Source organism: Maniola jurtina, chromosome 3 (genome assembly GCF_905333055.1).
Source record: "Maniola jurtina chromosome 3, ilManJurt1.1, whole genome shotgun sequence".
Taxonomy (NCBI): Eukaryota; Metazoa; Arthropoda; class Insecta; order Lepidoptera; family Nymphalidae; genus Maniola; species Maniola jurtina.
The window spans coordinates 16,086,015-16,112,786 of NC_060031.1; the positions used below are offsets into that span (position 1 = coordinate 16,086,015).

Here is a 26,772-nt window from a genome sequence, read left to right on the forward strand (position 1 = left end):
ATGTGGAGATATTTGAAGTGGAAATTCACACTCCTATTGTATAGGTATCATGTCTTGCCCCATACTTTTACTTTTAATGACACTACAAACACGATGTTTTCCTTCACCAAGTTAAAGCAGGTGGTAAGGAAATTGGTGGTTTACCATAGGACCCACCAATGGGTCAAAGCGGTGGGACCACTTTATTGTACAGGTACTCTTTAGGCACTAGGTGTTATGTAAAAGTTGTGCCCCATACTTTTACTTTTAATGGTTCTACTAGTTTTGCAATGTTTTTCAGCGTTGGGCGTTGATAGATAAGTCAGTCAGTCAGACATCTTTTCCTTTCTAATCCCCGACCCAAAAAGAGGGGTGTTATAAGTTTGACGTGTGTATCTGTGTATCTGTCTGTGGCATCGTAACTCCTAAAATAATGAACCGATTTTAATTTAGTTTTTTTTGTTTGAAAGGTGGCTTAATCGAGAGTGTTCTTAGCTATAATCGAAGAAAATCGGTTCAGCCGTTTGAAAGTTATCAGCTCTTTTCTAGTTACCGTAACCTTCACTCGTCGGGGGTGTTATTAATTTTTTATTTACACTTGTAGTTAGTCGTTTTTCAGTGCCCTGGCCATTGCCACTTCAGCTTCGCAATCCAAAGCTGTGTCGGTTACTCCGGTTCTCCTATGGGTCTCCTCATTTCTAATTTGATCACGTAGAGAAACTCCAAGCAAGGTTTTTCATCGCCCGCTGAGTGACTCTGAACTTTCTTATGAGGCCTATTAGTCGCTTATAAATAGGGTCTCGTTATTGACATAATATATTAGGACCCTGCACCGGCCAATGGTACACCGGGCATACCTACTGCTCCTAATCAAAGCCATCTATTAGGAGTTACGACCCCACCTTTCCCGAACACGATTGACATTTCTAAATAATATTCAATTTATCTAAACGCCTCGGATCGCGGCCACGTCTCTTAACTCTTAACCACTTTTTGTCAACAAGTAACACCGTTTGCGAGAGGACATGCGTTCTGATCCAAACACATACATTTTGAGTCCTGAATGGCACTTATACGAGTACGTTCATTCAAATCGGCGACATTTTTAAACAATTTTCAAGTAAACAAAATTCGAAAATATGTTAAATCCAATTTCTAAACGCGCTTGTTTACATAAAAACTAAAACTTATCAGTTTGACATAATAATATAATCTGTCACTACGACACAAAACTAGTCGGTCCCTTTATAAAGGAGCTGTTCAGTGGTTTTAAGCTTTTTGCCGATAACAAATGCAGATTCTACTGAGAAGAGCCGGCAACAAACTCAGCAGTTGCTCTTTTCAAATCATAAAAGATACAATATGTAACAATACATTACGTTACTACACCATCTTATGGGCAACTGAAAGCCGAGCCGGTTGTTTCCATGCTCCATCTTACTTTGTCTTTGAGGAATCAATTGTATCACAGCCTCACCAAAAAGTGTATTTGAAACGCGCCCTCTATGCTTATTCCTTTGCGTCTGAGGACCAAGATACATTATCTGGACCCAGCGGTCCTCTACTATGGCAGAGAAGAACGTTGCGCATATCTTCTCCCCCACGAGACGAGTAGCTTTATGCTTTTTGTCTACGTCCGAGGTCCGTCAGGCGACAATTTACATAAATACAACATTAAACTTGAGTTAATTGACACATTCGACGATTTATTCGATGCGTTACACTGAGTCCAAAACATTTGGAATTTTTACTGCCTCACCATATCTTTACGTGGAAACTAGTTTGTTTTTTTAATAAATTTATTGGCTTGTCAATGTATATTAAATAACATAATGTAATCTGGTCGTCTAATCTGTACGTTAGAAATGACTTACCTATATTTTGTCTGCTACCAAGCCTAAATACCAGCAGCTAGGCAAGTCAATTTTTGCTTGCAAAAAATACGCATCGAATTAGTGTTTGGGAATCTCCTCCTTTTTGGAAATCGGTTAAAAATTATAAATTGATCTGATAGCAACATCAATGGAAGAAGATTCGGATTTCTTTGAATTCATATTCAAGATAGGGGCGTCTTAAGAAGACGATTCAAAATCTAAATCGCTTGGCGGCACGGCTTTGCCGGTAGGGTGGTAACTAGCCACGGCCGAAGCCTCCCGCTAGACCAGACCAGAGATTTAGAAATAATAAAATTTTAAACCCCTGCCGGGAATCGAACCCGGGAATTTCCACTAATAAGACCACAGCGCTTGCCACTGAGCGGTCGTCGAAAAAGCATTACATAGAGCAAGTAGGTAGGTGTAAGTGGGTTCTCAAAATGTATGCACTATACGAACCTAGTATTTAGTAGTGCTTTCTAACTGTTCTTAGAATCAAATACTTGTTATCAGTTTTCAAATGTTGCAGTCAATAGTGAGTCCACATACCTCGGGTGAGTTATGGCAGCACTCCCACGCGTGGGCGCAGGCGGAGACGGGCATCTTGAGCACTCCCGCTCCTTGTGCTCTAATTTATAGCCATAGACAATCAATTAGATAGACCATTATGTGATATAGATTAAAATATAATATGTATCACGTCGTTTTATTTTCGTTTTTGCATACGAATGCGTTGGTCTGGTTTTCTTTTCCTTTATAATAATTCTATTATTATAAATCTTTCATAAATAGTCACCCATGCTCATGATTTAGAAACTTATGTGTTCTTTTGTTTTTAGAATTTTGTTTCAAAATCGATTAGGTGATTTTATCGAAATGTCCTAAAATGTTAGACCCACCTAAATGCGACAGCGTGTCTGTCTGTTTGCTAGCGTTTCACGGTCATCCGTTTAAGCAATTTTGACCATACATGGATAGCCTGCATTCCGGGGAAGGCCATAGGTACTTACTAAGGTTTTTAATCGTGGAAAATCATAGAGATTAGTCAGGTTTTTTAAAAACCTAAATCCACATGGAATAACTTGCAGGCATCATCTTCTTGGTACAGAAATAGCTTGTATTAGAGGACATACTAGATCACTTTTACGGGAAATTCAAAGAGTCCCCACGGAATTTTAAAAAACTACATTCAAGCAAGGCGCGGGCATCATTTACCTACTATACTACAATATAATTCAGGAAAATGTAGAGTAAACATAAAATGTAAACAAACGAGCACCTTATAAGGAACATGTTATAAATAGATTGTTGAATGCATATAACCCCAGGCTAGATCTGACAATCATTAATGTCTTCATTTAAACCGTTGGTGATAGTCGACAATGACACACCGGCCTTTGAGCAAAAATAAATTTGTTTAATATTACTTACTTAGTAGGTACTAGCCGATGCCCGCGACTTCGCCCGCGTGGATTTAGGTTTTTCGAAATCTCGTGGGAACTCTTTGATTTTCCGGGATAAAAGAATATTATTATTTATCTATCTCCATTCCAAATTTCAGCCAAATTTTTTATAAATAAGCTGATGCAGCTTGTTTTTTAATAAAAAGCCTTTTTTGTCGCACGACTGTCGCATGTATATTTAACAGTGTATTCTAGTCGTATCTATCCGACAAAGACAAAGAGGCCGATGAGTAAAAATAAATATATTTAATAATAATCAATAGTCACAGTAAACATGGCGGATGATTTATGCCGCTATTGACATTGGCGGCGCGGGCGCAGGCGGCCATCTTGTTCGCTAATTGCCGGTTTATGTCGTTAAATCAGTCACGCGTCCGTTCAGAAACGTATGATTCTTTTAAACGATCGATCAATACAATGGATAGATTTCAATTATTGTTCTTCTGCGTTATTTTTTTTTCTTACCTTTATACCATAGGTAGTACTAGCGACCCGCCCCAGCTTCACACGGGTAGCTTATTACAACTTTTGTAGGGATCTTTGAGGTTTTGAAAATTAAAGTATATACTTAGGGCCTATATCACTCAGGAATCATGTAGATTTCTACTGGTGAAAGAATTTTCAAAGTGTCAAAGTTCCAGAGATTACTTCTTACAAAAAAACCTACAAACTTTACCTCTTTAAATTATTATTGGTATAGGTAGAGTCAACAGAATACTGATATAGATACAGACAAGAAAATTAGACAATTTACTAAAGTAGCGTCTGACAAATGGAAGTAGAGTCTAGAAATGCGCGGCATATTCAAAATTAGAATACCTTTATTTTCATTTCGGTTTTATCAAATAGGATAGGGTAGGTATTCCAGGGGCCTTACTACCATCGCTGTAGTAATGTTTTAATATTGTTTTGACATTTTCATGTAAAACTTGTATGAAATTGTCAAAACAATATTGAAGTAGTGCCCCAGGTCTGTTATATTAATTTTGGGGCTGCCAAATTGATATTCTTTGAAGTTACCGCGCTTTTCCAGTCTCTAGAAACGGCTACAATTGACTACTTTACCCACTGTCATAGGACTTTTGTTATCTCATAGATTTTACCAATTTCCACAGACCACAGTGTTACCCATAGAGATATTATAAAACATTGAATAAGTATTGTGGGCAAAACTGTTAAAAACCTCTTAAAGATATAATTAAGTTGTCCGTGTGCATGTCCTTTCAATGTTTACGTTTTAGTTTTAAGTTTTTGTACAAAATAAATAAACTCAAACTCAAACTCAAAATCATTTATTCAAAGTAGATATTAGATATTCACCTTTTGCTGGTCAGAATTGTTAGATTTGTAAGATGATATAGTGGTGATAATACCTACGTTTATGTAAACTTAAAACTAAAGCTACGTGGGTTCCAAACGCGCCCAGGTCTGAATAGAGCCCACAAGAAACTCAGCCGGGTATAAAAATAAATAAAATAATTACCTATAGGTACTTTATCTACTTAGGTACAACGTTATATTATTATTTAAGATCGTTGAAATGAGCCTACTATTAATATATTAATAACTATTAAAATAAAATATTGTAACTCGTAAATTAAGAAAATCATAACAGTTATAAAGCTTTATATCAAAAAGAACACCATTAGCATGATACGAGATATTAATATTATGAATTAATATATCCCACGGAGTGTCCAGATGCCATAAATTATTAGTTTAACGACATTTTAGTAATAATTTAGCTTATTATATTATTACTTTAATGATATAAAGATTCTATAAAAGAGTAATTAATAAGAGGTTAATGATTTTATTATGAAGGCAGGATATTTTTATATTTTAAATCGCTTATCAATAGATTTATATCTCTAATTTTATAAATTAAATTACTTTCCTACTAGGTAATAAAGTAATAGATGCTTAGTAACAAAGGAGTTTTAAAAAACTTTCTTTTTAAAAAACTTTTTTCAAAGGAAAGCTCTTTTGATTTTTTTTTTCAAAACAATGTCCTATTCATAGACCTATAATTATTACTCCTCATATCCTGCAAGAAGGTGGGTAGAACTATCTCAATCTACATATGTTTTTATAAATAAGCGAAATAAAATGAATTATCATATATGTTTGTGTACTTAGAACAAATTCCCTACAATAATATACAAAATAAATATTATTTCATTTAAGTATTATATCTACCTACCTAAATAAAACTTAATATAGGTAGATACATAATTCAAATAATTTGAAACAGTTGATATAATATGTACCTACCTAGGTACTATGTAGGTACCTATCTACTTAAGCCTTTTAAGACACACAGTTTAAATAACAATTCAAAGATGTTTTTAACCCCCGACCCAAAAAGAGGGGTGTTATAAGTTTGACGTGTGTATCTGTGTATCTGTCTGTGGCATCGTAGCTCCTAAACGAATGAACCGATTTTAACTTAGTTTTTTTTGTTTGAAAGGTGGCTTGATCGAGAGTGTTCTTAGCTATAATCCAAGAAAATCGGTTCAGCCGTTTGAAAGTTATCAGCTTATTTCTAGTTACTGTAACCAGTAAGTCTGCACTGTAACTGTAAGTCACTTGTCAGGGTGTTACAAATTTTTAATTTACACTTGTTCATTGCAATTAATTAATTAGTTTTAATTTAATAAAAAATATAAAAGCAGGCACACATGATTCATTTTAGAATGAAATGATAAGTTTGGATAGGTTAGTAACAAATTGGAAAAAATATTACTAAGGTAAAAGCTAAACTAAAATAATATCAAATATCAGGTGTACGAAACATTTTAAAATATGAGTCCTTTCGAAATAAAAACTTAATCATAGTTAATTTATTCATTATTAAAGAAAAGCAGGTGTATAAAACATTTTGGAAATCCTCGTGGCGCTATGTTTGCTCGCCGTCCCGCTCTGGCGCCCCGCCCCTGCCCCCCGCGCGCCGTGCACTCTACTACACAAGTAAAGATGGCGGATTTCACAAAAAATACTCTCTCGGGGTGGAACTCACCTCACCGGGTGCATGTTGATTGTTTTTTTGTGAGTACATATTTAAAGAATGTATTAAAATTTAATCATATTGCTTACAATGACTATGTTAATATTCTATTATTGTCGTATTACTTTGCAATGCGATATTTACGAACTAGATGAAAATCAATAAGTAATGAGTTATGACATTATTCTTATTGACTTAGTCTAATTTTATCAAAGACTTATTATTCTTTATTCTTTATTTATTTGCATTCATGCCTTACATCATAAAAATATTATAATATTACAACATGAAGCCCCGTCAGGGCGCTGCAAAGTACCTATAACAATACTTATTACTTAATTAAAGGTTGTAGGTACATATTACAATAAAGTGTTAGCAAAAAATGTTATGGAAATTCCTAACTAAATTATGTCCTATTAATTAATCAATCTTATTAATCAATCACTCAATATTAAAGGCTGTTATTAAACTATTGAGGCTGTTATTAAATATTGTGGATCAAATTATCATGGGACGTTGTTTAGTAGGTAATGCTATAATTCTATATATATATATATATATATATATATATATATATATATATATATATATATATATATATAATTATAGCTTATATAGGTTATATATATATATTATAGGTTATATATATATATATATATATATATATATATATATATATATAACCTATGCTATAATTCTAATCTATGGTCTATCTACTGCTAATTTTATTTATAAAAAAAATCCTCTATCTTTTAGATTATTATTTTTACGCCTCATTGCAAACGCAGTAAATATAGAGCGATTTATGATTTTATTTATATATTTATTACAAAATAACATAAACCCCAATCAAGTAAATACTTGAGAAATATCTGACTCTACATTATTTAGCAAGAAACAGTTAAAAATTATTTTGCTATAATCCGCCAACAGGATAAATCTGTATGGTCAAACATGCAGTTACAAGCTAAGCACCGCTTACCTCCCCAACCAAGCAATAAAGCCAAGTTCCCAAGCAAGCACTGCCACCACCATTCACATGCAACACCACACAAGACTTTTCCACTACTCTCGACGCACGTTTCGCCCCGACACCGGAGCATCCTCAGGAGATTTTGACTTTACAATGCTGTATTGTCAAGTGACAATACAGCATTGTACTTGACAATACAGCATTGTAAAGTCAAAATCTCCTGAGGATGCTCCGGTGTCGGGGCGAAACGTGCGTCGAGAGTAGTGGAAAAGTCTTGTGTGGTGTTGCATGTGAATGGTGGTGGCAGTGCTTGCTTGGGAACTTGGCTTTATTGCTTGGTTGGGGAGGTAAGCGGTGCTTAGCTTGTAACTGCATGTTTGACCATACAGATTTATCCTGTTGGCGGATTATAGCAAAATAATTTTTAACTGTTTCTTGCTAAACATGAACTTCCGCAAAGTAACGCCTGATTCTATCCAATATCTACATTATTTTTTATTAATGACACATCCGCATATCTGTATGAAATCTGCATAATTTCATCCTAAATCCCGATTAATAAGTCACATCTGCACCATTTTTCTCATCTAGAAATGATAAAAATGAGTGAATATGTAATGATATAATTTGTTTTTTTTTCACTTACACTAAGGTTTGTAAAATAATTAATCCAGTAGATGTCAGTTCTAACTGCCAAATCATAAAAAGTTATATCAAATCCAAGTTAGTCAAGTTTAAAATAGTTTTTCAGTGGTATTTCATGCAAACTCGCGTGCCATAGTTCACAGTACCAGCGCCGGCCGCCGCTGTGTCGCCACTGTGAGCTTTGCGGACAATTTTCAAAGTTTTCCGGTCCTGGCACGCTACAAAAACTTATTAAATCGCACAAAAGTCACTCTAAACTTGCATTTTGACGTATCAATTTTAAGTTTAACTGAAAAAAAAATGTAGGAAACGGGTTCATTTAACCAGCAAAGTGTAACTTTAAAATGCTAGAGTCGACGCTATATTTATTCTAGCAAAGTAATTTTCACTTTCTTGTTTTTCTTACCTGGATTATATCCTTAATCTGAGATAAGTCACTTTTAACTTATATTAAAATAATTTAAGGTTTAATTGGAAAACCAATCAGGGCTTCATTTACTCTTTATTTTTATATTATTATACTTGGTAGAAGTCTGTAATTTTAGAAATTGTAGAGTTGACTCTGTCTATTTTGTACTTTTTCACTTGTGACGCTCTTACCTGGATCATAAAATGTGTCCAATTCTCGAAGTAGTCTTTCTGGCATACGAGTCACAAACTGTCACCTGCACCTAAGCAAGCAACGGATCAAAATCCTTTGTTTTCTTACTTCTATTTGTTTGTCGTCATACGTGAACGAATTCCTCGACACTGGCACGTCGAACCTTCAATCTATCAAATTAAACAAATCGTATTTGAACAGGTGTCGAGTCGACTCGTATGTTGTCGTTATAATTTGTATAAGGTTTTTGAGATTTTTACTTATATTATTTAAAAGATAATTTTTCACTTTAACACAAAACTGGCACAACGTCACAAGTCGGTATAATGGACACTTAAGGGTTGTTTTTCGGCACTTCGCGGAGTACGGTCGCACGCGTGGGGTTCGCGTGTTTACGCGCGAGCGAGCGGGACGCGGTGCGAAGTGGTCGCTCGCCGCGGCCGGAGTGACGCGCGCCGCGGCACCGGCACGCTAGCGCCGCCACACGTCGCCGCGCGGATGTTTCGCGAACTAGCGCACAGTACAGTGAGCCACTCAATCAAACGTCCACGCTCGACACGAGTCCAACGGATCGGCGTAATAATATTATGCATTTTTGCATTCACTTTTGCACAGCTGCTTTTTTGCCATAATTATTTTTTCTTTTATGTTAGATTGAAATTAAATGAGTTTATTGTTGGAAAACTGTAAGTTTTATTTGATAAGTTGTTAATTTACATAATAAGTTTGATGAGTTGTTGTGTGTTGGCAGTCAAGAAATGTAAAAATATACAGAGGAAATTTAAACATGTCTTGATCTTAATTTTAAATATTATTATCTTTAGAAATGTATCTACAAATTTCAGCTGAAAATAATTATACAATTGCATCAAAAAAATTTGTTTATCAATCCTACCAAACCTAATTTTTAATTTTAATTCGAAATACATTTTTACAAAAAAAAAAAGAAAGCCGAACGCAATATGACTGACACTGAAAAAACTGAATTGCGTGGTGCTTTATTCAGTTTTCAAAATCTATTTTTGCATGCTTAGTTAAAATCGAATACGAAAAATACTTTCATTTGGAACCCAAAAAAAATTACATTTTAAGAACAAGAAAAAAAGCATCCATAACACGTCACACCACAGCCACACTCGGTGACCTTGCACTGGCGGCGCGGCGTGTGACGACAGTCGACACACGCGTGCACGCTGCAGTCGGCCGTCCCGCTCGCACCGGGCGGCGCCTCGGGCCCCGCCCGCCGCCCACCGCGGCCCTCTCGCCCCGCGCCTCGCGATTATTGTTGTGCCTACATTTTTGCCAATTTGTTGCGTTGCGACTACTGCACTTTGAAGACGAACGACTTTGATTAGGTTTTTAATGTCAACTTACGGTATGCGTATATAATTAGGTTTAAAATATTATTGGCTTGTTTTTCAACCGCTAAATTAACTTTTCTGACGAATGAATTTGACGTTTTGGCAGTTTTCTATTGGAAATTCGTCAAAATGTCAAATTTATTCGTCGGATAACTTTTTTGTAGCGGTCGTGAAACAGACCATTTAATGTACTAAATAGTTAGTTAATGATAATATTTTTTTGTTATAAGTCACTATTGCCCATACTGCACTTATCAAAATGATAAAATATACCTACCTAGTGTAGGTAAGTAGTGTAAAATTAACTATGAGTTAGGTAGACGTGACCAATTTCCTATCTCTTAGTATATATTTTTTATCTTATTTTATTATGGGTTTAATTTACTAATAGATTTAATTCCTAGAATTCATTTAACCTTGCATTATCCCGTTATTATAAAAAAAAAAAGTACTATAAGTCATTCTTACTCTACTAATTAAAATGTTCAGCGCACCTGATACCTATCTAATAGGTATAAGGTGAGGTAGGTTATACCACGGTTATACTATACGTATTAGACATATTAATCGGTGTGAAATAATAATAGCCGTCACATTTCTACTTAGGTACGAAGATTAATAAAGGTCTCTTATTATAGTTAAAATAAATAAAATAATGGGTAGGTAAATTTTATTAAGGTAGATTAGGCTTTTAAATTTTTAAGATTTCTTTTTCAATTTGTTCCACATAGAAATTATGTATGTTAATTAATTAATAATGATAATTTAAGGTAGGAAAAAAGAAGTTTGTTATAATAATGGTTCATCATCATCAAATCGTCGGCTCACTACTAAACACGGTTCTCATTCTCGACGATCGGTTTGACCATATTATGGCCATGCTGGCCAAATACGATATGGCAGACTTCACATACCTTTGAGGATATTATGGAGAACTCTCAGGCATGCAGGTTTCCTCAAGACGTCTTCTTCACCGTTAAAGCGAGTGATAGGTATTTTTAATTGCTTAGGACACCCATACCTACTTAGCTCCGAGAAGTTAGAGGTGCTTGCCTAGAACCAAACCCCGACCTCCCGATTGAAAGGCGGACGTCTTAACCACTGAGCTACCTCAGCTATTAAGTATTAGGTACGTAAGTATGTAAGTAGGGTACGAGTTGGTTTTACTACTTATCACGCAATAGGTGGATATTAAGTAAGTAGCAATATTAAATTAAAATTTTCCCTACCTACTCTACCCAAATATTTAAATTCATTCAAACAGAAACCTCATAAAGGCATGTAAAAAATTTACGACATATAATAAACAAAATTACTAAAACAATAATTTAATCAGACATTCAAAATCAAATCACTATTTTACGATCAAAATCATAATATTTTAGAAGGTCTACCATGTTAATAGAGATAGATATAATTTATCTACATATTTTGTAACCAAGATTTTCCTGAATCGATCGATGATTGAACTACTTAAATCAAAACTTTTTCTTTACTAAGTAAAGTTTTAAGTCATTGAATTTCAAGGAACCAAAAATTTATAACACCCCCAGTAACTAGAAAAGAGCTGATAACTTTTAAACGGCTGAACCGATTTTCTTGGATTATAGCTTAGAACACTCTCGATCAAGCCACATTTCAAACAAAAAAAAAAACTAAATTAAAATCGGTTCATTAGTTTAGGAGCTACGATGCCACAGACATATACACAGATACACACGTCAAACTTATAACACCCCTCTTTTTAGGTCGGGGGTAAAAAGCACATTACCTACCACTATGCTCCCCCGTAGCCGGTGGTATCAATGGTGGATTTTCCTCATGGAAAACGATGGCCTCTCTCCCAGAGCTCGACGACCTCCAGTGTGGCGATCACAACAGTCACATAAACTGCACACACTATGATAGGGCGGATTGAGATGCACAAAAATGACGCATATTTACGATACCTACTCGTAAAAGAGATAGGTATAGTCTAAGAGACGGTGGAGACATTTTGTAAGGTACGAATACAAATTCAATTGATGTTGTATTGAAGTAGGTATTACTTTGCGGAAGTCCATGGTATCCAAGGAATAAAAACCTTAATCCATCCATATCCATACTAATAGGTATTATAAATGCGAAAGTGTGTCTGTCTGTCTGCTACGTTTTCACGGCCCAACCGATTGAATCGATTTTAATGAAATTTGGTACAGACTTGGGGTACGTCCCGGGGAAGGACATAGGCTACTTTTTTCCCGGAAAAGCAAAGAGTTCCTACAGGATTTTAAAAAACTGAAATCCACTCGGGCGAAGCCGTGGGCATTCTCTAGTTTGCTATAATCTGCTTTTCAGCGGATTATCTGCAAGTCTGCCAGTCCGTACCTCGCCAGCGTGCCTATATCCACCCCATTCTGAGAGGAGACCCGTTCTCAGTAGTGGGCCGCTGGGCCGCTGGTGGATCGATCAAGATGGTAATGACGAAGATCGTAAAGTACTCGTAACTAAACTCAGTAGATAGTAATTAGCTCGATCATAAACCTTAGAGTACCTTTAACCTTCAGCTCTAAAGTCTAACCCAATTTGCGGGATGGGCACGGATCACTGGGTATAAAACGGTCCGCGCGCATCGCACCGTATAATTTAACCCCATAAAGCGGCGCGATGACAGATCATCACCGCGCCGCGAAAATTACCCACTTTACGATGCAAAATTACTCCCATACAACATCATAACACGCCGTTAATACATCTAACCTCGTATTATGGACCTTATTTCAATTTCCACACGAGTGCTGAAATGTTTGTTAATGGGTGAGTTAAAATGGCAAGATCGCGTCCTAAAAGACAGTTGAGTGATGGCTGACGGATTGGTTTTGTCTGTTTGTCTGTCTGTCTGCTAAATTAACGAGCGGCGGCCACATCCTGTTGGATCTAAATACGAGGTTGTCAGTGTTTTTAAGTTTTGATGTTCAGATTATGTATAGGATTGTCTGGAAATAATCTGGTTAGCCTAGTGGTTCAAACGTTGGCCTCGTATTCGGGAGGTTGGGGTTCGATCCCGCGCATTTTTTTTAATTTATAGACTAAGTAGCGCTTTGCTGCAATCAGATCTGTCAGCCCGTGATGATGCAGTGTAAGATGGAGCGCGCTAGCCTAGAAGTTGTCTATTCTCTCTTGACTTGAAGGTAGCCAACTACCAATAAGTAAGGTTGACTTTTCGGAGTTGTGAGGCAATTAAAATATATGTGAAGAAAAAGATCGTGAGGGAACCTTCATGCCTGAGCGTTCTCTTCTCCATAATACTCTCAAAGGTATGTGAAAACGAATAGATTATTTCAAATACGAACACTCAAGGTCTGTCACCCATCCAGATACTGACCAGAGTCCATTTGTTTAACCAGCGTGATCCTTTGATATGCGCTGTCACAACTACTTAGGCCATAAGTTCTTCATGTTATTGCTCAATAGAAAAGGACATTTCGGCAATTTTTTTCAACATCAAGCAGTGGACAGTAGTGGGCAGTCAATTGCAGACAGCGGGCAGTGGGCAGTGAGCAGCGCGCGGGCAGCGGGCAGTAATTAAACTGTGAACTGTGAGCAATCGACTCTGCTTCGACGTCCATCATACCGCAAGCCGTAATAACATGCACCGCTTCTCAAACTTTACAATCTTCACCATCTCACCCCACCGCTTCCAAACAGGGGTCTCCTGTCTACAATGGATATTTCGTATGTATTCGTTATCAGTCCATCACATCGCAAGATGTACAAAATGCAGATTATATGAAAACCCACTAATCTGGCATTCAGAAAACATCTGGCAAGCCGGCCAGCGTTCGCCAGATGTGGCCAAGTGGCTCTGTACACGATCGTAGAGTGCAATGGCTGAGTTGGACCAGTGCAGACAAGGCCTCATTCAGGAAGACATGCAGCGTTGCGCGGTGCGTTGAGCGTCGCCAAGCGCGGCGCATCTTGCAGTTATTCCGTTCATACAGAAACAGTGGCGGTTTCCGCAGCGATACCCGCAGCCACGGGGAAAGAAAGTTGTGTGAATAGAAATGAAGCTATGTGCTTGCTCTACTAAGAGCAAATCTGTTTATGACAAACACGCGTGACAACACTCCTGCATGCACGCTCTCAGAATCCACACCCACTTCCTTATCCATCCATACGACATTGTAAATGTAAAATGTGTGTCTGTTTGCGTCTTTGCGAGCTTGTTACGGCCTATCCGCTGAACCGATTTTGACGTTTGGTAAGTACATAGTTAGCTTCCACCCCGGGAAAGGACAGTCTGCTTTTTATCCTCGGGATTTTTAAAAACCCTATATTCGAAGTTGCGAGCATCATTTAGTATCGGCACATTAGTTGCATTTTATTGTAATGTTAGGTTTAACTAGTTTAATTTTAAATTAGTTTGTACCGATGGGACTGGCATGTAGGTAGGTGACCTATAAAAGCCCCTCAAAAAATAAGAATTAAAAAAAAAACGTTTCATTTGGCGGCACCACGCTGAACATGATACCCCGCCTCGGAGTCTCTCTGAATGAGGCCTCAGATATTATTTTACAAAGGTGCGTCAAATCTTTGAGCGTCTCTGTCCAACAACAGTCAATTACAAGGCATCGCTGGATGCGTGCGAAGTGCATATTTATTATCTGCCGGGGAGGCGCGGTAAAGGGGGGGTAATTAAAAGCCGAGCGCGCATAACTTCGCGCCGCGGTTCCGTCGGCCCTTCCTGGCCTGTAGTTGAACTGGACTGTTGCTTTATTGTTTATTTATCCCATGAGCAGGAAGACAGGTGACGTGTGCTTCCTTGTGATAGGTATTCTATACAAGTTCTTTTTATATCTAAGTATGACTTGTTATGCGCTTGACATCGTGAAACGCTAATGACTAATGTCTAATATTGCCCTTACCCCTCCAACTAAGCGTCAAGCTTGTACTAGGAGCACTTACTACAATAGTGGGGTTTGAACCGCCGACCTTTCGGTTTTCAGTCCACTCTTTTAACCGTTGAGCTATTGAAGCTTATTAAACTAGTACCTATAGAAGGACTAAGAATATCAGTATGAAATATTTCTATTTCAGAGGGACCGAAGTATTATTTACGGAAAGAGTATTTACAAAATCCTTTTTTAAGCAAAACCTAATGAATAATGCAAGATTAATGCATATCTTCATCCATTAGGTACTTAATGTTATAATTACCTGTAGAGTTAATAATAATAATCCTCAATCATTCGCTGTCCGAAGCAAATAGGTACTTTACTCATCTGAGTGTAGCATCAGACAAAAGCCTACGCCTTACTGTTTTCCCATAGTTTACATTTTATTACCCGCCTACGGTAAAGCCAACAGGAAGGGTTACGATTTTAGCAGTCTATGTATAGTATGTTTGTGTAAGATTCCGTGTGTTCCATCGTAGTGCCTAAATTACTGGGCCGATTTTGATGAATGAGGTATCAATCGATTTGTTATTATAGCCCGGGTGACTTAGGCTACGTTTTATATGTAAAAATCGAACTGACGGATGTTACATCCAAAAAAGTGGAAGGTCTCCAAAATTTTTTTTTCTCAAATCAAAGAGTTCCCACGGGATTCTTAAAGGCCCAACCGTTTCATCGATTTATATGTTTGGTACAGAGGTAGCTTGCGTCCCGAAAATTGATATAGGCAACTTTTTATAGCGAAAATCAAAGAGGTCTCACGAGATTTTTAAAAAGATCTTAATTCACGCGAAAGAAGTCGCGGGCATCATCATAATAGTACCTACATAATACGCAAGTAGTGCCACATAATATACGAGTAGGTATAGTGCGTAGTTGCCGCGTAGGCGAAACTCAGCGAGTGAGTACGACCACGAGATTATGAATGAGCCGTAAAACCGTCGCCCGGTTCATTCACACGAGCTCAAGGTCCCGCGCTTTTTGTACATTTTACTGACCTTGACTAAAAATTAAATAAAAATTCACGTTTTTTTGAGTAAAAGGTTCACCATAGCGCACAGACCTTAGCGTATCGGTAAGCTGAAGTAGCCATTAGCACGACGGGGTACATATTTCGAAAAACCTGGAATGTTGATTTCAGGTGGGCGGACAACATCAGGTGAGTCGCAGGAAACCGTGGCGTGGGGAAGTCCCTTCAAGAGACCAGCCAAGCCAACTGCCAATGTCCAGCAGTGGGCGTCTATCGGTAAACGATGATGATGATGATGATGATGATAGGTACTTCATTGGGATCCCATCCCAAGGTGTTGGAATGGCGACCTTGCACCGGAAGCGCAGCGTTGGCAGACCCCATAGGCTACTTTTTCTCGGTTCCTGTGGGATGGGATGTACCTACGTGTGCCTTTATCCTTTAATCACACAGTAACAGACTAACCACACCCACCACATGATTTGCATGGATTTGGATATAAGTACAGAGTGACAATCTAGGCTTTTACTCCAGAAAATCAAATATTTCTCGCGGGATTTTGAAACCTCGGATGAAAACCTTTCATGCGGATGAAGTCGCGGGCATCATCTAGTCATTCATAATTTAATACTAAGTGAAACACTTTTGATAGGGTTTTATCTTGAACCCTCTTACAAGTTTAAGAAACACATAATGCATTTGAGAGGGTCCATGGCAATAAACCCATCAGTCGTGGAGGCGCTCGCCTTATCGCCTGATTGAGGTCTCTCCGAATAACAAGGTGTATGTACTCTTAAAACGAAGCCAAATGATCACTTCACTACCAATTATCGTTATTTACTCGTAATGTATGTAAGAATTTACATTTTATTATTCAATCTTTATTGGTGACTGACTTATTTCAATTGAAATATACCTACTCAATGTTAAATTATTTATTAGGTAAGTAATAAGTATACTTATTAGGCCCTGCTATCGGAATATAAAAAAGTCTTTGAGCCCTGCACAAGATTTTGTAATGATCTAACTTTTTGGCAAAAGCATACTTATGGACTAAGAGCCAGTGAGTGCCAGGCCTTCATTATTTTATAAAAGTTGAAAGTTTCTCTTGCGTATTGTTCCCAACAAAGGGAGGAACGCTCAGCGACTATGAAGTTTGAATCATGGTGGCTTTGGGAGATAGGACAGGTAAAAAGGTGTAAAAAATCTTACATCAAAATATAAAGTGTATTTTTTACATTTTCTTCAGAATAGTACCTAATAGAAATCACGTTATGCACAAACACTTAGTATCGTGACAACCCCCTGCCAGTTACCCTTAAACGTAGGGGTGTCTTTTGTATATGTATAAAAAAGTAATAAAAATATAAAAGAAATCAATCCCAAAAACCAAATCACCACGTCTCGGCACTCAGTTTATCGCTCAAATTGATTGAGGTGAAGAAACTTAAAAAAAAATCTGAAGAGGTAGGTATTTAAATGAATTCTTCATTGCGAATTATCGTTTGTCAATGGTAAGGTGAAATTATTCAATACTTCCAACACTTATCAGCTGAATGTAGTCTGTTTATCTTTTAATAATATTTAATTTAAAAGGCTCTAAGATTTACAGTACAAATCTTTAAACCCGTGCAACTTTAACGTAGTTGACAGGTTTTTTGGTTTTATGTAATTTTTGAATTAAGTAGATATTTTCAGCATTCTTTAACTTGTCTACCTTCTCTGGGAACATTTCTTCAGTCCTTAAATATTTTAACATGCATTTAGATAGAGCCAATATAGCCTAGAACAAACGATAAAAAGCTAGTATTCGTAATCTAAAAATGTTTATACAATTGTCAAAATCTGAGGCCTGCGAAGTTAGCTACGTAGGAAATATCTGACAGACTCGTCTTGATACAAGCTACCACAGCTTAGCAATCGATCGCAGATAGTCGGTTACTCTAGCTAGGATCGCGGGTCAAATCTCTGATTTCTCGAAATAGCGTTTACAAGACCGAGTGCACAAGCAGACTTGAGCGTATTTTAACTATTTAACTATGTTTATGGAGACACATTTTTCATAACTGAAATTACAAATGATGACATCAGTATGAGCTGGCCGCATCAAAAATGCGAAAGACATCCGACCACTTCATCTAATATGGCTGAATGTGAATAGAATTTTCAGTACATTCTGAAAAGTGCATTGTGGCTAAGTTCGTTGTGAACTCTTCTCAGACCGAGGCGCATTTAGAACTCTCGTAGCTTCAGTTTTAGCGTTAAGTAATAAGTTATTATTAGTATACATCAATAACATATAATTTAACAACTGTCATTCAAAAAGTGTACAATGGGGTATATTTTGAATAAATGGCTTTGACTTTGATTAACAACTTCACGGCCAGTGACATTATTTTGACAGTTTCCACACTTTTTACCACAACTTTTCTTCGTAATGACCCATCTAGATCTTAGACTTTTTAGAGAGGCGAGAGCGTCATCGAACACCATATTAGGATCCAGACTGTACTGATAGCTAAACCGTGTTACTTGCGGCGATATAAACAGTACAAACTACGTTCCCTTTCTCGGTTTCATAACTCGAATCTACATACAGCTGTAAAGTGTAAGACGAATTTTGAGTTGTGCGGCGTATAAGGCTGTAACTCCACTAGATAGGTTGGATGCAAACCAATAAATACATCGGTTGAGGGGCTGGCAGGCCGGTGAATAAACATGAATGTTTCGACTACACTATAGGACAAAAATATTGGACACATTTTGCTCTAGCATAATTTTAGTGTAGCAATATCGTTAACCACAAAACGTTTTACCTTTATAATGAAACTACATAAATTATAATGATTCCTGCTACTTCTAATCCATCACTCATCTCATATTATAAATGCGAAAGTAGTTGTTGGTCCGTTATAGACCTGGACAGTGATACCACAGGCTACTTTTTCCCGAAAAATTAAAAAGTTCCCGCGGGATTTTAAAACCCAAAATCATACCTACCTATTATATATAAATGCAAAGGCGTGTCTGTCTGCCTACCTGTTTGTCTGTCTGAGGGGTACAGATATAGCTTTCAGTATGGAAAATCAAAGTATATATAGATTTGACTTTGATCTATAACTCGATGAGGCAGATCTGATTGCAGTCAAGCGCTAGGCTATAAATTTAATGAAAAAAAAAAAATAACAACTTTAAATTAACTGGGCTCTAAAGCCCAATGTAAATCCACTAATATGTTAAGAAATGAATTTTCTACTTCAAGAAGAACTTTATTGAGTTATACGAGGACCTAAACAAAAAAAAGTCTGTATGAATATTAACTAATACAAACCAAAAAAGTAAACAGAAAACCGCTTTTTATTTGGAAAAGTAAACGTATAAAGTATACAAATGGCGCGTTACCTTGGCCCGCGCTGTACTCGCCGCCAAGACAGGCCTCACTCAATATCGGATATTGTTCTTGCAAATGAGTATTTATGTCATCGTTTGTATAAAATGTGCCCGATGCGGCCCGTAGGCTTAGTATAAGATCTCACCAACGTTGTGGAATTCGATCATCGAAACATTTGAGCTTTATACTAAAATCCACCTTAATAACATTGTTTTAAAGAAAGAAAGAAAAACGTTTTTTAGGGTTCCGTACCTCAAAAGGAAAAACGGAACCCTTATAGGATCACTTTGTTGTCTATCTGTCTGTCTGTCCGTCTGTCCGTCCGTCGTGTATGTCAAAAAACCTATAGGGTACTTCCCGTTGACCTAGAATCATGAAATTTGGCAGGTAGCTAGGTCTTATAGCACAAATAAAGGAATAAATCCGAAAACCGTGAATTTGTGGTTACACAATTTTAAAAAAATATGTGTTTAAACTTTCAAAGTTACAAAACTATACCAAGTGTGGTATCATATGAAAGGGATTTACTTATACATTCTAAAACAGATTTTTATTTATTTTTATGCATTATATTTTTTAATTTATCGTGCAAAATGTAAAAAAAAATACTCGAGTACGGAACTCTCAGTGTGCGAGTCCGACTAGAATTTGGCCGGTTTTTTCTTAAATTGTGCCACACAATACATAGATAGCTAAGAGTAGGTTATCCCGGTGCTGCATTAAGTCAACATGGGTATGGTCGGGTACAATGAGATAAGGTCTAGAAGGGAACTCGCGCTTGTTCTATATATTTTTAAAATAATAAGAGGCAAGTTATTTAATGCGGACGTATTAGGACAGGTGAGCCTTCGAGTGCCGGACCGGTACGTGTGGCGGAGGCGCAGGCCGCCGCTGCTGGCGCTGCCGCAAGGGCGCACCAATTTGCTGAACAAGGCGCCGCTGGCGCGCGCTCTTGGTAGTCTTAACGTCGTGGCGGAGCGGATCGACCTGTTTTGTTGTACTCGGAGTGAACTCACAAGGGTTGCAATGTGGTCTATCTGTTATGATAGAAATAAATAAATACAATATGCTTTTACACAAGAGCATACAGCACTGATTTTCAGGCAGTACTCTTAATTCGTTCATACATCTACAGCCAGCGCTCTAAACGGAACTTTGCGGAACTAAAATCATTGGTACTGTATTTTGAACTTTAAATCAAGGTTATGTAAGTCTATTTTACTTTGTCGTTATTGTTTTGACGTTCGAACAGTATCAACGTTGGTGAGATATAAAATTTCATACTAAGTACTGAACGCGTTTTCCCCGCTATCGCGAAATGCTTCGGCTTTGTTTATTGGAGAAACTTCGAGGATATTTTCTTTCTTCGCCAATTTCCACCTCGGGTCTGAGTAACGAATAAGGGTTTTCCTGTAAGGATATTATGTTCAATTAACCACACGCTTTTGGTATTGAGGGTGATTGCTTTAGATAGGTACTCGTTTCTTGCAGGGTTGTTGATTGTTGCTAGGAGTAGATGGGTACGCTCTTTTGGATTTGTTATGCATGCAGGTAGGTACGCACCAACTTCTTTAGTGAGATCTAATTCTAATTTTCTAAGTGATAGGTACGATTGTAAGGATATAATACGTCATTTGGGAGCGTAGAATAGGGATAGGCTGGATATGGATAGGTATTTTTTTATTCAGATACAAGTTAGCCCTTGACTGCAATCTCGCCTGGTGGTAACTGGTAAGTGATGATGCAGTCTAAGATAGATGCACTATAAGAAACGGGCTAACCTGGAAGGGGCATGGCAGTTTTTATTAAACCCATACCTCTTTGGTTTCTACACGGCATCGTACCGGAATGCTAATTCGCTTGGGCGGCACGGCTTTGCCGGTAGCGTGTTAACTAGCCACGGCCGAAGCCTCCCACCAAACCAGACCTGTAATTTATAAATTACAAAATTCCAAACCATACCCGGAATCGATCCCGGGACCTCCCACTAATAAGTTAATTCCCTGCCTAAAATTACAATATGGGGCTATGTAATAGGGACCTAGGTAGCTATTACTCAGGGACGGATAAACAGATTCGATATTTAATGCTGACACGAAAAAAATGCTAGCTACGTTGGTAATGCTAATTCTGTTGTATTTGCCGACATAATCTCTACGCGAAACGCGAAACTAAATTGTCACTTTGGTTTAGACTTTAGAGATTGTCAATAGAATTAGCCACATTTATATCATAAGTGGAAAACTTTCATATTGAGCTATATTCATAAAATTATAGTCATCGCTAGAAGTAAATGATTTAACAAACTTTAATGTGTTTAATACATACGACTACTAAAAGATTCATAGTAGTCCAAATTATTGATTTTACGACTCACAATAGACGAAATTGTCGTTTTTTACGACTCGTAGTAGCAAAATTATCGATTTTCTAAGGCTTGTAGTAGTCAAAATTAGTGCGGCTTACACACTTACGACACAGCTAGAAACAAAACAACACTTTATTCACAAACGACGCTCACATCAAATCAGAAAATATGTCACTGCGGTTTGATTAGCACCTGTGGTGTGGCACTGGCCATAAGCGGTAGCGGGGGCCTTACTTTTTTAAACTAACATTTAGAATAGAATACAAATATTTTTATTCAAATAAACTTTTCAGTTTTTTTTTAAATAAAAAATAGCGTGCAAACGAGCAGGCAGATCACCTGATGTTAAGTGATTACCGCCGCCCATGAAATTTGCAGCACCAGAGGAACCGCCGATGCGTTGCCGGCCTTTCAGTAATTTGTTGGTCCGACCTTTGAATAGCCTCATGTTGTAATCAAGTGGGAACACCGCCGATGGGAGTTGATTCCGCAGTTTGCATGGATTGCCTTTCCCATCGAGAAGAACCACTAACAAACCCTGCAGTTGCTCTTTTCAAAGATTCGATTTACAATATTATGCCATGGATACAAGTGATTGCAATCCTGCGCGTTACTGAAGCGGGCTACAAATCAAATCCACGATCTTTTATCATTTACATAATCCTCGATTGTGTAATATGCTTTTTCCAATAACATATCTTTTTTTATGTCGAGACAAGGTCGCTAACTATGGGCCTCTTACGGCCAAAATTAAAATCAATCTATCTGTAATCTGTCGATAAGTTACTTAGCAATGTTGTTATTCGTCAAAAGCCTTTTGGACAAATAACAGCGTTACTTACTTATCGACAAGTTAAAGATAGATTGAGCATTAATTTTGGCCGTTAAGGAAACTCAGATGCGATGGATAGTGCTACTTTTAATATAGCTACTTCAACTCAAGAGTGAATGGGCATCTACTAGGCAAACGCCGTGTGTAAATGTGATAGGTATACCTAGTGCGTAAAGGAAAGACTCGTGCCATTTGCTCTACTTCTCAACTATCATGTAAAAATAACGATTTAGTACGGTAAACCGTACTTTTAACATATTGTCTATCTGCTATTTGCTTGTCACGTAACATTTTGCTGCCTCTTGTAACTTGCACCGCTTCCCCACATCATACCAACTGCTGCGAACAAAGATGGCGGATTTACATAAAAACTGTTTAATCGTAACTCGGCACAGGCTATCGCGATCCGAACATATTACCATAAATTAATCCAATAAGGGATTCAGGCGATCAATTTATCTACATTACTGCGCGGGCGCAGGATAAAGGCGCAGATATAAAATTGGTCGAGAGACGCTAACTTACACCAAGTTATTGCTTCCATTAGATGCGGACATACTCGCCGGCGCATATTTTTAATGTTTTGTGTTTGAAGGGTGAGTGACGACTATTGCTCGCCTTGCTGCTAGAGTGGGCAGTTTATTGGCGCGGGAGTGGATTTAATGCATCTAAGTACATGAAAGGAAACTTTTATAGGAAATACTGTTGATGACGTAGGCGTTTGCTGGCTTCTACTGAGTATATCGCTTTATTTTTATAACGTAAATGGAGGAATTTCTGCAATAAACAGGTAATTTTATTATTCTTTCTATCTTGTAAATTTCGGTCACAGGTCATGACTCATGAGTCATGACTCCGGGCTAGGTACACTGGCTATATTCTAGCATTGAATAATAATTATTATCTACTTACTTAACGATATCTTAGCGATGAAGATGAACCTCTTCCTGGGTAAATTGCATCACTACCAATTATTATAAATGCGAAAGTATGTTTGTTTGTGGCCTATAAATAGAAGTACCTGTATTATGAGTGGAAGAGAAAACTGATTCCAGGGCGCTCCATACCCTAGCGATTCGAATAAGAAACGAGGAAGCACGTCGCTTCATACGTGTCCGTAGAATTTCTTAAGTAACTTAAGTACGGGTGCAGAGTGCAGACCTTGACGATACCTTGCGGTACGATAGTAGAAAGATGAAGAAAGAATCAGATCAAAAAGTTGTTAGACTGTATTTGCTGCATATTAATCGAGGGTCTATTTCATAAGTTTCATAACATAAGGTTGCGGTTCGTTAACAAAAGTGATTCTTATCGTTTTACTTATTCTGTAGTACGGAACCACAGAACCCCTAAGAAGGACGGAACCCTCGATGTGCGAGTCTGACTCGCACTTGGCTAGGTTTTTACATGGCATTGCAAATTTGCAACGCATGCCGGGTACAGCTACATACTATAATTTTTATAATTTTTTTTTCAATAAAAAAAAGATTACAAATCATGGTATCTACGCCAGCAGAAATGTTGCAAGTTTTCGGCTCTAGAGCATTTTAGTCTACAAAGATGTCCGGAAGTGTATCAGCGAGAGGTCAATAATGAGGGTCTAGGGGTCACACTGCGTAATATCACAGGTAATATCGTTCGCACGGTAATCAGCCGCGCGTCAATCTGCGTTGCACGCTATTCATTACTGTGAACTACGCTTTACATTGGATGCGGCATTTTACTCGACAGGCACAATGAAATGAAATATTTTGATTGGTATGAAATTCATCATCATCATCATGATCAACCCATCGCCAGCTCACTACTGAGCACTCCTCTCGGAATTAAAAGGGTTAAGGCCATAGTCTGTCACAGGCCAAGTGCGGATTGCCAGACTTCACACACCTTTTGAGAACATTATGGAGAACTCTCAGGTATGCAGGTTTGCTCACGATGCTTTCCTTCACCGTTAGAGCGGTCTGTCGTGCACAGTGTGTTCTTCAGGTTGTTTGGCGTGCTGTGGTTCCGGCATGCCTCTAACGGTGTTTGTGGACATGTAGTGTCCCAGTGGTGGGTCTGCTACGGCGGACATCCGCTGGCGGAGTAACAAGGCGTTGTCGGTCTCTTGTACTCCGTCGTCAGCGGAGGGATGGAACTTCGTGAGGTATTTAGTCGGTAGGAGTCCGACATAACCACTGTGCTGCCCCGTGGCCAGTGGTATCCATGACGGATTTTCTTCACGGAAAAAAAATATGATATGAAATTAATAATGGCATATGAAATGATACTTGTTCATGCAAAAGCGAATAGTGAATAGGTACATCTTCTAAACAAACGTTTCTTAGTAATAGACAAACTCCAGGTCTAAAGCTAAACCCTGCAAAACATTGGTAAAATACATTAATTTAACATTAATCTCATTTCATTTCATTCTTAAATGAATAAAATTAAAACATGATTTACATACATTTATTTTTAAATCATCTTGTGATTATTTCATTCACAAGTCCTAATAAATCTTGATAATCCTTTTACTCTTATCCTTAACCAAATTTATCGATATAAGTAGGTAGACTTTAGATGTGGGTGACCCTTCATCAAAAAACGCCGTCAAAGAAAACAGAATTTGAATAAAAAAAATTAAATTAAATAGCGTTCGAATATTTACGACACGTCTGTCTTCGCTTAGGATGTTGACATCATGTCAAAGGAAAGTCACCTTAACCATTAGATGTCAAACCGAGAGCGACTCAAAACAAAGAGATGACAATAATTACCTACTGGAGGAGCAAACCTCACAAAAAACGCTTTTATCTTACAACAATAATAATATAAACTTGGAATTATGGGAGCCAACTGTTGCACTGGGACGGATTGTGAGGTACCTACTCGTAGAACACGGGTTGCGAGAGGATCACAGTTGACATAAAAATCAATAATTTTAACATGGTATCACCCTTCCACAGCCATTCCATACCGCACGAGCCCTCTCACTCAAGCGGTATATTCTTCTTCTTGAAGTGCCGTCTACTACCGGAGGTTGGCAACCATTAGGGCTATCTGCACCTTGGACGCTGCTGCGCGAAAAAGAGATCGGGTACTCTTCCCGTACCATTGTCGTCAATTCTTGAGCCACGATGTTCTTCTTCAGCCTGGTGGTCTTCTGCCGGCTTTTTCCCCCTGGAGCTGAAGGAGGTCATATTTGCTAGAAGTAGGTATAGGTTCCTATAATAAGCAAAAACCTCAATGGCCCAGAGACAATTCAAGTATTACATCCCGCTTACATGCTGACTTGCATGATTTCATGCAACTAAATGTCAAAAACTGCTGATGCCAGCTACAGTGTGACGAGGGTATGGGTAATCACCTCAGCCTCACTATTGGCTAAATAGCATTTGCGGGCTGAAACTCAATTTTGCTTACAACTTGATGCCTCATATCATACTAATTTTGACAGCTTCATAGAACATAGAACACGATATTTGTTTTTTTTTACGTAAAAATTGCGAGCAAACGAACAGGCGGGTCACCTGATGTTAAGTTATTACCGCCACCCATGAACATTTGCATTACCAGAGGAACCGCCAATGCGTTGCCGGCCTTTCAGGAATTTTGTTTGAAAAAATAGCCATCATATAGATACTGATTTAATTATACCAATGGGGAAAGATGTGGCCGTTCTTAGGGGCATTGCACGCTCTAGTAACACGACATCTCCTCGTTCAAAATGGCCGCGACATTTGTCACAAGATCAATGTAATTAAGATCTGGACTCGATATTCCGAACAGCAGGTAGATGTATTAAGATTTTTAATTAATGTGATTTATACAAAATTTATGGAAAATGGTGTTTTTCAACTTTAAATTAATTAGTCTAGCACTTCTTAATAATAAATCAATTAAATTTAATCAATAAGTTTTTTAAACTAGTGTCTGAATTAATATCTAGGTATCTATGTTTCACAGTTTAGTTATAAGTACAAAATTTCAGAAAGAATGACACCACGCAGTTTCATCAGATTGTCATAGATAAACACATAATTTTAATAGATATTTACATGTCCATGGGCACAGGACATCGCAAGTCGGTTCGTACTTCGTGCACTCCAGTGAAAGTATCAAGGCTGAGTCGCGTCACATCGCGCGAATCGCGGCGTCGCTTCCGTGTAAACGCGCCTCGTTACCGCGACCAAGCAACGGTAGGTACTATAGATGACATGTCCATGTGCTATGGATGCAGCTCCATTCCCGCAAGTCGGTTCGTACACTCCAGGGAAGGTATCAAGGCTCGGTAGATTGATGAGTCGCGTCACATCGCGCGAGTCGCGGCGTCGCTTCCGTGTAAACGCGCCTCGTTACCGCGACCAAGCAACGGTACTATAGATTACAATG

At 37.9% G+C, this 26,772-nt stretch overlaps 1 protein-coding gene across 1 annotated transcript in view; it reads right to left on the reverse strand.

Annotated features, from left to right (window-relative positions):
* Positions 1 to 8,975, reverse strand: part of LOC123880728 (protein tiptop-like) — a 381,041-nt gene extending 372,066 nt beyond the window's left edge. The window contains exon 1 of the mRNA XM_045929027.1: positions 8,542 to 8,975. The gene's annotated coding sequence lies outside the window, so the exon portion shown is untranslated. The remainder of the gene's footprint in view (positions 1 to 8,541) is intronic.
* Between the last annotated feature and the right edge of the window lie 17,797 nt (positions 8,976 to 26,772).